This window comes from Tenrec ecaudatus, chromosome 2, assembly GCF_050624435.1.
Source record: "Tenrec ecaudatus isolate mTenEca1 chromosome 2, mTenEca1.hap1, whole genome shotgun sequence".
In the NCBI taxonomy this organism is placed as follows: Eukaryota; Metazoa; Chordata; class Mammalia; order Afrosoricida; family Tenrecidae; genus Tenrec; species Tenrec ecaudatus.
In genome coordinates this window covers 85,609,686-85,624,286 of record NC_134531.1, presented here as the reverse complement: position 1 = coordinate 85,624,286, position 14,601 = coordinate 85,609,686, and the positions used below count along the sequence as shown (strand labels likewise).

The 14,601-nt window shown below is 40.6% G+C and overlaps 1 non-coding gene across 1 annotated transcript; it reads right to left on the bottom strand.

Moving 5' to 3' along the window:
* Positions 1-5,932: 5,932 nt before the first annotated feature.
* LOC142441622 (small nucleolar RNA SNORA48) lies at positions 5,933-6,076 on the bottom strand. The gene has a single exon (XR_012782986.1). It is a non-coding gene; the product is annotated as a small nucleolar RNA SNORA48 (small nucleolar RNA).
* Between the last annotated feature and the right edge of the window lie 8,525 nt (positions 6,077-14,601).

The following is a 14,601-nucleotide window of genomic DNA, read 5'->3' as shown; positions in this document are numbered from 1 at the left end:
ACCAAAAAACAGCATCGCTAGGTTGTTGCTATTAGGTGTCTTTGAGTCAGCTCTGACTGTACGACCCTATGTACAACAGAACAAAACACTGCCCGGTCCCACGACAACCTCAAACATGTTCTTATGTTTGAGCCCCTGGGTGCAACCACTGTATCAGTCCATCTTGTTCGATGGTCTTCCTCTTTTTCATGGCCCCTCTATTTACCAAGCATGATATCCTTTCCTAGAACCCTTGTCTCCTGATAACATGTCCAAAGTACTTAACACAAAGACTCACCAACCTCTCCTCTAAGGCTCATTCTGGCTGTATTTCCCCCCAAGACAATCCATGAAACTTTCTTCTCCAGCACCATAATTCAAATGCGTCAATTATTTTATGGTCTGTTAGCTTTCACAGGCATATGAAGTGCTTGAAAAAAACCATGGCTTGGGTCAGGCCCCTTCATTCTCAAGGTGCCATTCTTCCTCTTCCACACTTTCAGGAGGTCTTGTGCAGCATGTTTGTCCAAAGTAGTGTGTTGCTGTCACAGTGGGTTCAAGCATTGAACAATTGTGAAGATGGCACCAGACCGGCCCGTGTTTCCTTCTGCTGCGCATGGGGTCTCGGACTCGATGGTATTTAGCAATAACAAAATTTCGTTTCCTGGTGATTCTTGGGTCAATTGTAATTTGTATAACATATTACCTTCTAAACCACTTGATTCAAAAGATTCTATATAGCCCAACTTCCTTTGGAAATATTTTTGTCAAGTTTTTTTTTAGTAAGTCAGCAAAGTTAAAGCTTATCTGAAACAATAGGAGCAAATATTTTTATATACATAATCCTGGTTGAAGAGTGTGGAAAGGAGAGCAGCAGTATACTCACAAATATAAGTAAGTTTTATGAAGAATTTTGTTCATTGGGTTTGACTTCTGCTGCAAATACACCCATGAATGTGGAAGAGTATCTTGAGGATATGTTTCTAGGGACACCAAAGTCTATTGGCATGGCAAAATTTACACAGACAAGGTTTTACATCCTAATTCAGTGAGTAGTGACTGGGGTCTTGAACGCTCATGAGCAGCCATATAGGATGTCTCTCTTTGTTCAGAGACTAGAAGAGTGAAGAAAATTGAAGATAAATAGAAATACCTCATAATTATTCCAATGGAGCAAGGAACAGCTCAGAAATCTGTGTTGACCAGAAGAACTAGATGGTGCCAATCTACCACTACCAACTGCTCTGAAAAGAGTCACATTAGAAAGTCCTGGATAAAAAACATAAAGCAAGACCAGGTTACTGTTCAGATAGATTGGTGGAACCACTGATATTATGACACTTAATCACCCTTCAGTCTTGAAAGTAACTCACAGACAGCCCTGGTTCAATTTTCAGCCAAACAAAGGTCTGCACGGGGAACAACAGCATGAGTAACATACAGAATTTTTTGAAAGGAGATAAAAAAGCCTGTGTTAAAAGAGAGAGAGGGGGGCCTCTGGAAACACACATTCTTCTATGCCAGGAAATATGGAATAAAACTACTTGACCAACTGACTGGAAGAGATCCATCTTTCTACCAATTTCAAAGACAGGTGACCCAAGAGAATGCTCAAAATACAGAGCAATATCATGAATATCTCATGCAAGTAAAATTTTGCTGAAGATGATCCAACAGCAGTTGCAGCAGAACATTGGCAGGGAACTATTAGAGGTTCATGCATGAAACACATGTGCAACAATGGACATATATCATTGCTGATGTCAGATGAATCTTGACTAAAAACAGAGACTACCAGAAAGATATTTACGTGTGTTTATTGACCGTGGCAAGGCTATCAACTGTGTGAACAATAATAAACTACGGATAGCCGTGAGAAGAATGGGAGTCCAAGTACGCTACATTGTGCTCCTGCAGAACTTGGCACGGATCAAGAGGCAGTTGTGCCAACAGAACAAGAGAATACTGGATTGTTTAAAATCAGGAAAGGTGTGTGACAGGGTTGTATTCTTTCACCAATCTGTATGCTGAGCAAAACACCAGAGAAGCTGGATTATATGAAGAAGAATGCGGCACCAGGATTGGAAGAAGACTTACACAACCTCACTCGTGTGAGCAGAACAAGAGAAATACTGCCTATCCAAAGAAAGATGTAGGTCAATTTTAGTCTCACAAAATTCCTAGGATTCTTCCATTTCTTCCTCACTAGCTTTAGTGGCTGGTGAGTAAATTTAAATGAGGGGCTACTGAATGGATTTAATTTTTTCTTTTTCAATTAAGTAGCTTTTATTACATTTAAAAGAGTTTAACCTTTGCCTGGAGTTTATTTTTTTATTTAAATCCTTTTATTGGGAGCTCGAAAAATGCTTATACATCCATTGTATCAAACACATTTGTACGTTTGTTGCTCTCATCATCTTCAAAACCTTTGCGTCCCACTTGAGTCCTTGGTATCAGCTCCTCATTTTTTCCCTCCCTCTCCATCTCCCCCTCCCTCATGAACCCTTGATAATTTTTAAATTATTGCTATTTTATCATATCTTACACTGCCCGACCACTCCCTTCACCCACTTTTCTGTTGTCCATCCCCCAGGGATGAGGTTATACGTAGATCCTTGTAATCTGTTCTCCCTTTCCACCCCACCCTTCCTCCACCCTCCAGGTATCACCACTCTCATCACTGGTTCTGAGGGGTTCTTCTGTCCTGGATTCCCTGTATTTCCAGTTCCTATCTGCATTGCTGTGCACCCTCTGGTCTAGCCAGGTTTGTAAGGTAGAATTGGGATAAAGATAGTAGGAATGGGGGTGGGGAAGCATTTAGGAACTAGAGGAAAGTTGTGTGTTTCGTCGATGCTGCACTGCACCCTGACTGACTCATCTCCTCCCCACGATCCCTCTGCAAAGGGATGTCCAGTTGCCTACAGACGGGCCTTTGGTCCTGACCCTATACACCCCCTCATTCACACTGATGTGAGCTTTTTTTCTTTGGTGCTTGATACCTGATCCCTTTGATACCCCGTGATCACACAGGCAGGTGTGCTCCTTCCATGTGGGCTTTGTTACTTCTGGGCTAGATGACTGCTTGTTTACCTTCAAGACTTTAAGACCCCAGATGCTATATCTTTTGATAGCCGGGCTCCATCAGCTTTCTTCACCACATTTGCTTATGTACCCGCTTTGTCCTCATCAATTGTGTTGGGAAGGTAAGCATCATAGAATATCCGTTTCATAGGACAAAGTGTTCTTATATTGAGAGAATACTTGAGTGGAGGCCCAATGTCCATCTACTACCTTAATACTAAACCTATAAATATATGCACATAGGGATTTTCTTTTGTATCTATAGATGGTATCCTCTCGGAGAGAGCATTGTACTTCAATCAAGATCGATCTTTAAATGTCCTTTTACATGATGAACAAGGCACCATTCTTCTGAAGTTTGCCATTCCAGAGATTCAGACATTAAATCTGATTCAAATACTACTTGGAATTTCAGGAATTAAAAAAAATTAATTTGATAAATATTAAAAGATTTTCCATATTGAACATTAACATGCATAGACATAACATTTGCATCCAATATAGGCAATCCCCAGATTAATGACAAGGTCTGTTCTTTAAGTAGAATTTTTAGGTAAATCAGAAAAGTCAGGTTGACTTCATGTCTAATGTCAATTAATCAAATGTATTTGGTAGTGGTAGATAGTGTGCATGTCGATGTTGATGTTGGGTGCCACAGAGTTGGTGATGACACATGGAAGTTCCACGTATGACAGAAAGGAACACTGCCTAGTCTGGCGTCATCCTCAGCACTGTTGTGACGCTCCAGCCCACCGCTGAGCCACTGTGTCACCCATCTTTTTGAGGGTTTTCCCTTTTGGTTCATTGACCTCCTACTTCCTCAAACACGATACCTTATTTCAGGACCTGGTCTCTCCTCGTCTCATTCGAAAGTAAGTGAATTGAAGTCTGGCCACACTTCCTTCTAAGGACTCTTCTGGTTGTTTCTCTAGAAGACACATTAAAGAACCCCTTTTTGGTGCACACACACACCAAATCTTTAATCTAGTATACCATAATGAAAATTATGTTTTACATGTCACACTGTAGTGTCCATTTAAAATTACAGACAATTGTATTCACTTTGAGTTTTTAATACAATAGGCGAAATGAGCCTTACTTTGGTAACTGGCATGTAGTCAAGTCAGATGTTCAGAATCCAGAGATTATCTATATTCTTTATTCTATCTTTTGTTTTAACTTCATTGATAACACTAAATAATTTTATCTATATTTAATTTCCCCATTTAACATTATCCTATGTGCTTTGTGATTTTTTTTCTTTTCTGATGATTTCTTTTTTATTTTTAATACCTTGGTCTGTGGATACTTGAATTTCGATGCAGTCAATATTATTTATGAGCAATGATAAGTTTGCTTCTTTTTTGTCATACCGTGTTTCTTTTGGTTTTCATCCTTTCTTATTTCATTAGTTTTATTGATGATGCCAAAGCATTCAACTGTGTGGATCATAATAAACTAGGGACAACCTTGAGGTGAGTGGGCATCCCAGAATGCTACACTGTGTCATTCATGGATCCAGAGGCAGTTGTGTAAACAGAACCGATGGATACGGTATGGTTTAAAATCAGGAAGGTGGGTGTCAGGGTTGTATCTTGTTACCATACTTGTTTAATCTGTATGCTAAGCAAATCATCAGTGAAGCTGGCCTATATGAAGTAGAATATGGCACCCACATTGGAGGAAGGTTTATTAACAACTTTCCATATGCTGATCCTTGCTTGCTAAAAGTGAGGAGGACTAGAAGGATCGCAACCTTCAGTGTGGATGACAACTCAATGCAAAGAAGACAAAAATCCTCACAACTAGACCAATAGGCAAAATCATCATCAATGGATAAATGGTTGAAGTTGTTACTGATTTTGTCTTGCTTGAATCTGCCAGTGATGCTCGTGGAAGCAGCAGTGAAAAGTTCAAAAGAGAAATCACGTTAGGTAAATTTGCTGACAACCCTCTTAAAGTATTGTAAAGCAAGGATGTTACTTTGAGAACTAAGATGTGCCTGACCATGATATTTTCTATGACCTGAAATGCTTGAGAAAGTCAGACATTGAATTAGGAAGACCTGAGAAGAATTAGTGCATCTGAATTGTGGTGCTGGAGAAGATTACTGAAAGTACCAATGGACTGCCCAAAGGACAGAAGAAATGTCTGTCTTGGAATAAGTATAGCCAGCATTGTACAGTCCTCTTAGAGGCAAAGCTGGCAAAACTCCATCTGACATACTTTGGACACATTGTTGAGTGACACCAATTCCTGGAGATGAACACCATGATTGACGATGCAGAGGAGCAGTAAAAAAGAGGAAGCCTCCCAAGAAAATAGATTGACACCGTGGCTGCCAATTGTTTCACGTATAGGAAGAATTGGGTGGATGGCGCAGGACGGGGCAGTGTCTTGTCCTGTTGTACACTCATGGGGTTGCCATGGGTCAGAACTGACTTGATGGCAACTAGCAACAATGACAACCAAATGTTGAATAGAAAAAATAACAGTGGACCTCACTTTCTTGTTCCTGACTTTAAAGAAAGATTTATTTCATCACTTAATTCAGTTTTCAAATGTATCAGATTTCCAATTTTCCTTATATCCCAAGTTTGTCTAGAGTCTATATAGAAATAACAAACGTGATATAATTCATCTGCCATACATGCCTCTAAAAATCTGAAAGAATATTGCAAGAGCATCCATGCTGTGTTATTATAGTAATGATTTTCTCTTTATTTTTTAAATATTTGTTTTTCTTTCATTTCTATCTTTTTAAAAAAACACATTTTATTAGGGACTCATACAACTCTTATCACAATCCATACATATACATACATCAATTGTATAAAGCACATCTGTACATTCCTTACCCTAATCATTTTTTTAATGTGTCCTAGGCATGAAACAGCTCTGGCCATGATTTAGGCATCAAGCTAGGATGAACAAAGGGCTGCCAGTCTGCTCTGCCCCTGACTGATATAAGAGCACCACCACCAATCAGGTGTCTCTTTGCCCATCGCCAAGGGTAGCCCTAATCATTTTCAAAGCATTTGATCTCCACTTAAGTCCTTTGCATCAGGTCCTCTTTTTTCCCCATTTCCCTCCCCATTCCCCCCTCCCTCATGAGCCCTTGATAATTTATAGATTATTATTTTGTCATATCTTGCCCTATCCGACATCTCCTTTCAACCCCTTCTCTGTTGTCTGTCTCCCAGGGAGGAGGTCACATGTAGATCCTTGTAATCAGTTCCGCATTTTCAAACCACTCACCCTCTACTCTCCCAGTATTGCCCCTCACCCCCTGGTTCTGAAGGTATCATCCACCCTGGATTCCCTGTGCCTCCAGCTCGTATATATATGCACCAGTGTACAACCTCTGCTCTATCCAGACTTGCAAGGTAAAATTCGGATCATTGTAGTTGGGGGGAGGAAGCATCCAGGATCTGAGGGAAAGCTGTATTCTTCATCGGTGCTACATCGCACCCTGACTGACTCATCTCCTCCCCTAGACCCCTCTGTGAGGGGGTCTCCAGTGGCCAACAAATGGGCTTTGGGTCTCCACTCTGACCTTTGCCCTTCATTCACTATGGTAAGATTTTTTTTGTGTGATGATGCCTAATCCCTGATCCCTTTGGCACCTCATGATCGCACAGGCTGGTGTGCTTCTTCCATGTGGGCTTTATTGCTTCTGAGCTAGATGGCCGCTTGTTCCCCTTCAAGCCTTTAAGACCCCAGACAATATCTCTTTTGATAGCCGGGCACCATCAGCTTTCTTCGCCACATTTGCTTATGCACCCGTTTGTCTTTGGCGATCGTATCATGGAGGTGTGCAGCCAATGAGATGATTTTTTGTTCTTTGATGCCTGATAACTGATCCCTTCGGGACCATGTGATCACACAGGCTGGTGTGTTCTTCCATGTGGACTTTGTTGCTTCTGAGCTAGATGAGCCCTGGTTTATCTTCAAGCCTTTAAGACCCCAGACACTATCTCTTTTGATAGCCAGACACCATCAGCTTTCTTCACCACATTTACTTGTTCACCTGCTTTGGCTTCAGCAGTTGTGTCAGGAATGTGAGCATCGTAGAGTGCCAATTTAATAAAAGAAAATATTCACGCATTGAGGGAGTGCTTGAGTAGAGGCCCAATGTCCTTCTGCCACCTTAATACTAAACCTATAAATATAGACACATAGATCTATTTCCCCATCCTCATATATATATTTGCATGTACATGTCCTTGTCTAGACCTCCATAAATGCCCCTTGACTCCTAGCTCTTTCCTCCTTCTCCCTTGACTTTCCTCCTGCCCCACTACCATGTTCCGTCCCCACCTGGGCTACAGCTATACCTCTTCTCTATGCAACCTTACCCTTGATCATTCCCCACCAGGCCTGCCACTCCCCCCTCACTACCATTTTGGTTCCCATGTTGTTCCCGTGTCCCTGTGTTTGTTAACACCACTTCCTTACCTCCCCATCCCAAGTACCCCCCAGAACTGTTGGTCCCATTGTTTTTCCTCCAGAAAGTTCATCCAGCCTGTCCTATTCAGACAGACCTGTGGAGTCACTAACATGCACGAAAACAAGACAGAGGAAAACAAAGCAACAGTACACAACCAGACAAAAAACAAACCACTGACAAAGAACAAAACAAAACATTTCACGAAAGAAAAGCTTGTAGTTAGTTCAAGGATCGTTTGTTGGCCCTTAGGAGTGTTTTCCAGTCCAGTCTGTTGGGGCACCACACCCTGGCCCCAAAGTCCACTTTCAGCATTCCCTAGGGACCTTGCCACTCCATTCCCTTGCTGTTCCACTGCACTCCCCCAGTGCTTTGCCTCGGTGTGGTGGGATCAGTCAGGTGCAATTCCCACACTGTGTCTCCAGTACTGTCCCCTGTATCGCCCATAGTCACTGAGGGGCATCATGTCTCATAGTGGGGCCAGCCATGTTGTTCTCTCTGTGGACTGGCTGCTCTACTCAGGAACATCATCCTCACGGCCTAGTGGGCCAGGCTGTGTTCCTCTCTCTCCTCCTCCCTCTTCATCTGCTCCCATATGCTCTGATCAGATATGTCCATCTCCAGGAGCTGCAGAATCAATGTTGTCCTTTGAAACAAATTATTCGCGGGGGAGGGGCTCTCTTCGAATATTTCTATTCCAAGAGTTCGTCTTGGGAAATCACAGGGCATTTCTGACCTGCCCCATAAAGTTGTTATGAGTCAGAATTGGCTCAGTGGCATGAGTGATTATGAAGTTCCAGGAGAGGGAAATTAATAATTTAGTCTGATTTCAGATAGTACCATATATTTTGAGCAATAGCATCATTATCACCGAGTTAAATGTTTACTTGATTCATTGTAAAACTTGCACATTTCAAATAAGCAGGGATACCTAATTACTTTTGGGGAGGTATATTTCCAATTATTAACCTTTTCCAAGATTAATTTGTATCCAGAAAATCTTATGTCATGATCAAAGTTTTCAGGAAACAACTATAATAGTAGAAATTACATTAAATATCATACTAATATAAGTGATGTATCCCAATAGTGTACATTCTGAATATTCAAAAACCTTGTTCAGAAATCAGGTTTCTGTGTAGTTACTGAAGTCAACACCATGATGAACATCAAAATCTCAACACGCATCTGCACAACTCTGAATACCTCAGGAAACTTGACTGGACCTGGATTTGGCAGAGCAATTATAAAAACTTTAGGGAAAACGCAAGAATCCATTGCACCTATTATCTTCTGAGTGTGCAGTCTTCCCAGTATCTCTTAAAGTCCATGGCAAATTTTACCAGATAAAATAGAGATGAAATGATAAGGTTCATACTAAATTTCTACCATTTTGGTATTTGTTTAAATGGATTGTTAAAAACAACTGGATTACATTATCATGAGCAATGCATTATTTTGTAGCTTCTCAGAGTAATGCAAGGCACTTTATACAAATTATAGTGATATTTATACTTAAATTACTTTGATAAAAATATGTAAGTAAAAAATATTCCTCTCACTCTAATAGGGGGAAATGTATAGAGTAATACATAGAACTATAATTGGAAAAGAAATATACATTATGTTATACCTTGTTTTTGAAACTATCTAGATTTTCACCAAATATGCATATATATGCTTCATCTCTAATTCTGTGCTACATACTCATACTTATTTTTAAAAATTCTAAGTTTTATGAAAAATACATGACATTTCCATATACATGCAATTGTGAAAGTTGTAACAGCATGCATTATTTTCAGCTGACACTAGGCTTAACATAATCAGGAAGGTTAGAGATTATGCAGATGCATAAACTCCTTAGATAAATAGTGTATAAAATCTTGAATTTTTGCCTACATCCTACAGCAGTATATTAGGAACAAATGAATTCTTAGCTAAATTATTTTAATTGTACTCTCTTAAGTAACTATTTTAATGATGGTGTCATTTATTCATTTTAATAATTTTAGTAAAGAGACTGCAGGGAAAAAATTGTTTCTTACTAGACTAGTGGGGAGTTTAGTAGCAAACAGTCTAGGCTTCCCCATTTGGGGGTAAGAAACATACAGACACATCTCGATTGCTAACACGAGGCCAAAATGTATGTACAGAAGTGTTCGATAGAAAAAGGCCACAAGAATGTGGGCCAGTGGCGCAATGGATAACGCGTCTGACTACGGATCAGAAAAAGGCCACAAGATCATCGTGTGTATATGGGAAATAGTGTTACAAGGTGTAATACATGTGCATAATTTACATCCCCCAAATGCTCTAACAATTCCACAAAGTACCGCTGAGTCCAAATTTTTTAGATATTCAGAAGTTACTTTGAACGACATGCTTAGGTAAGATAATATTTCTTTTTGTCTCAGTTTGTCTTCACTCTCAGTAGTCCACAGGGTAGTTCTACCCTGCCCTGTACAGTCACTATGAGTCAGAATGGATTCATTGGCAGTGAGTTTTGGTTTGGGGTTTGTTTGTTTGCTTAAGTTCTTTTTGACACAGTAGATAAAGGGCGGCAGTATATTATCGCAAAAGTCCGAGAATGATTATGTACATGCTATTGTTTATTAGGCCCGATGAGCTGCGGGAGGACAGCAAAGGGCCACTACACGCAGGGAAGAACGATCAGAACTAATGCCAAAAGACCCTCTGGAGCTGGCTCGGAATCATAGAGCAGCTAAGACAAATAGAAGAAATGATGAAGTCAAAGAACTGAATGGAAAATTTCAAAGGGCAGCTTGAGAAAAAAAAAGCCGAATGTTATAATGAAATGTGCAAAGACCTAGAATTAGAAAATGAACAGGAAAGAACATACTCAGCATATCTTAAACTGAAAGAACCGAAGGAAAATTCAAGCCTTGAGTTTCAATGTTGAACAATTTTATGGACAAAATATTGAATGATGCAGGAAGCCTTCCAAAAATAGACGGTAAGAGCACACAGAGTCGCTTTACCAAGAAGAGCTCATCTACATTCCGCCATGTCAGGAGGCAGCAAACAAGCAAGAACCAATGGACACGAAGGAAAAAAACCTAACTTGCACTGAAAGCATTTGCAAGAGCGAGCCTCTAGGAATTGATGGAACACCAAGTGAGGTGTTTCAACAAGCTGATGAAGCGCTGGAGGCACTCACTAGACAGCTATTTGGCCAATTAGAGGAAGAGATCCACATTTGTACTTGTTCCCAAAAAAAGGTGACCCAACAGAACACTAAAATTATGGAACAGTATTGTGAATATAAGCTACAAGTATAATTTTTCTGAAGATCATCCAACAATGGTTGCGGCAGTAGGAGCTATGAGAGGCTCAGGCTGGATTCAGAAAAGGGAGTAGGAAAAGGGCTATCACTGCAGGTGTCAGATGGATCTTGGCTCAAAGCAGAAAATACCACCAAGATGTTTATGTGTGTTTCATTGACTATGCCAAGGCATTCAACTGGGTAGCTTTGAGAAGAAAGAGAATTTCAGAACACTTCATTGTACTCATTTGGAATTTGTACAGGGATCAAGAGGAAGTTGTCTGAGTGTAACAAGGGAACACTGCATAGTTTAAAATCAGGAAAGATGTGCTTCAGGGTTGGATCCTCTGACCATACTTGTTCAATCTATATGCTCACCAAATTATCAGGAAGCTGAATTATATAAAGAAGAATGTAGCATCAGGATTGGAGGAAGACTTATTAAGAACCTTTTGTATACAGATGACACAACATGTCTGCTGAAATCAAAGAAAACCTCAAGCACTTTGTTGATGAAGATCAAGGATTACATCCTTCAGTATGGATTACAACTCAATTGTTGTTTATATCTCCACAGCAAAGAGAGAGCAAGAATAGACCTCATTTCAGTGTGCCAATCCTTGAGGACGAAGTTTCTGCTTCAAGCAGCTCATTCCCAGAGATCACTGCAGGACTGGGCTCAGCTGGAGATATGACACCCTAGTTGGCAGCGCTGCAGAGGTTAGCCCTGAAGATACATTCAGGGAGAGCAGACGGTCTGAGCGAGGGGAGTGTAACAGATCAGCGATGGGAGCAAAGCCACGAAGTCCCCGAGGAATTCCGTTTGTAGACTTCTGACTTGGCGGGCAGCACTTGGAACCCCACCTGTACTGGTTGGGGGCTATTCACAAGAGGGCCACACTGAAAGTCTAAAGATGTGATCGGGGTGGGACACATTAGACTGCTCCATCCTGCCTGCAAGAACAGCAATGGGGATGTTTAGGATGCTCCTCTTTTGGACACAAATGCTGAGGACAAAAAGGGTATATGAGTGCTTAGGTAAGTGGGACCTGGGATATGACACCCTGAAAGAAAAGGGGACTGGACTGATGGATCATAACATGTCCTTCTCTCTACTTAACACAGAGATGTTCATCTGCTCTGTGTCAGGATCCCGGGCAGGCAATCTTATGGAGGCAGTGGTTAGTTCCTGGGGGCCATGAGAGGGGAGGGAGGTGCGTGTGGAGCCAACAGTGATGGGTACAAGGGAACAGTAAGTGTTCTAAAATTTATGGCAAGGAAGGTATAGCTCTTCTGGTCAAATTTAATCAATTAAATTGTATCTGAGAGGAAATACTGAGGTGAATGATGGGTAAACATAATAGTGGGGTAGGAAGAAAGAAAAAAGAACAGAGGAAGAAAAATATATACGTATGTGTGTTTTTTGTTTATGTGTGCATACATATGCAAATGCAACAAGGAAGCAGATGGACTCTGGGCCTCTACTTAAATCTTACCTCAGTTCAAGAACAGTTTGTTCTAATAATGTGGCATTGTATGACTCTCACCTTCCTGATGCTATTGCTGAAGACAAAATGGGTGCATAAGTACATGTGATGAAGAAAGCTGATGGTGCTGGCTATTAAAATATATAGCACCTGGAGTCTTAAAACCTTTTAGTTAAACAAGTGACCATGTAGCAGGGAAACAACAAAGCCCACGTGAAAGAAGCACACAAACATGTGTGATCATGAGGTATCAATGGGAAGAGGTAGCAGAAGACCAAAAACAAGCAACCAAATTTATGTGAAGGGGTGGGGATGTAGTGGAGACCCAAAACCCACCTGTAAGATACTTGGACAGTCCCTCTCAGAAGGGCCACATAGAAGGGATGTAAAATCCAGGGTGTGGTAAAGTACTGATGAACTACATAATTATCCTCAAGTTCTTTAATATTTTCTCTGCTTACTATTATGGTTTTTACTTTTTTTACATCATTAATCATGTTAGATTTGTTAATGTTCATTTGTGCATTTAAGATTGTTTGGTACATGAAAGCCAAGATAGATAACCCTTCAGAAACAGTAACAGGAGTAACGGTTCCATGGAGGTATGGGCAGGTGGTGGTGGTGGTGGGGGGGAACGTGAGGAGTAGGGAGCTGATAGGATTGATTAACTATCACCCTATGGGATAGAACAACAGAATTGTATGTTTATGGAGATATTTGATCATGTAAGATATGGCATCACAAAAAAAATCTTTCACAGGAAAAAATAGTGTTCTTGGGAGGGTAGGGTAGAGGAAGGAGGGGCTAAAGGGGAGCTTATATCAAGGAATTCAGAAAGAAATAAAATGTTTTGAAACTGATTGTGATTACAATTGTACAATACTGCTCGATATGGCTGCATTAATGATTGTTATAATATCTGTAAGAGCTCCCAATAAAATGATGGAAAAATAAAAGACCAAAATCAAAATCTTCACATCTGGACCAATTGGTAACATCATGAAAAATGGAGAAAAGGTTGAAGCTGTCAAGGATTTTGTCTTGCTGGTATCTTCAATCAATGCCCATGGAAACATCGGTCAAGAAATCGAAAGAGGAGTGGCATTAGGTAAATCTGCTGCACATGACCACTTTAGAGTATTGGAAAGCAAGGGTATTCCTTTGAGGACTACGGTGTGCCAAACCTAGAAGCCATGGTATTTCTAGTCACCTCATATTCATGTGAAATATGGACATTGAATAAGGAAGACTGAAGAAGAATCCATACATTAGAATTTGGTGCTGGAGAAGAATATTAAAGCACCACGAAGTGCTACAAGGACAAGTAAATGGAAGAAATATGACCAGAGTGTTCCTTATATGTAAGGATGCCGACAGTTCATCTCACAATCTTTGAACATGTCAGCAGGAAAGACTAGTCTCTGCAGAAGGTAAAGTAGAGGGGCAGTGAGAAAGAAAGAGGTCCTCAGAGAGATGGATTGGCAGACACAGTGGCTGTAACAATGGGCTCATGTATACCAACAATTGTGAGGATGGTGCCGTTCAGGCAGTATTTCTTTCTGTTGTGCATATGGTTGCTATGAGTGAGAGCCAACTCCACGGCAGCTAACAACAGCAGTGTTTCTTACAAATTAACGAGACTGCCTGTTTATCACACATAGAAATAATCGGGCTATTTTCACTTCCCCAGACAGCTTTGTTACCAGGAAACCCACATGGGTCATAGTAAAGAAAGCTAATGGAAAAGTGTTAGAAGGGTTATATAACAAGGTAAGAACAGTAGTTATGTTGACTATTATAACACTATTAGAGGATCAAAAATAAGGCAATCCACACATATTCCTTAAGAATTTTACACTAATAAGTGTAGTTAAAAAACATTTCTGCTTTGCCTGTTCTATCACCAAACCCACTGGATGGACAAGGTTTTCCCCAGCATGATCCATTGAAGCATGACACCAATACTCTCACAAGTGTGCCCACCTATCCTTGTCTACTTGGCAAGCTAGAAGTACCGTAAAATGTGTTTCTTTTGATGAGTGTCTTAGTCCAGGTAGACTAGACAGTTTTATATAAAGGGTAGTTGTACATTAATTAAACATCCCAACACAATCCGGTCCAAACCCTTAAGTCCAATATCAGCCCATATATCCAATACCAATTTATGAAGTTCTCTTCAGACTCATGAAACACATGCAATGCAGGATGATCACAAGCCAGAGAGTAGAAAGTCTTTGGATCCAGTGCTGCTGTAAGCATCTCAGTGCTGGCAGGGGTCTCTACTTGGCTTCTCCAGTTCCCAGGGCTGCATTAGGGTAGAT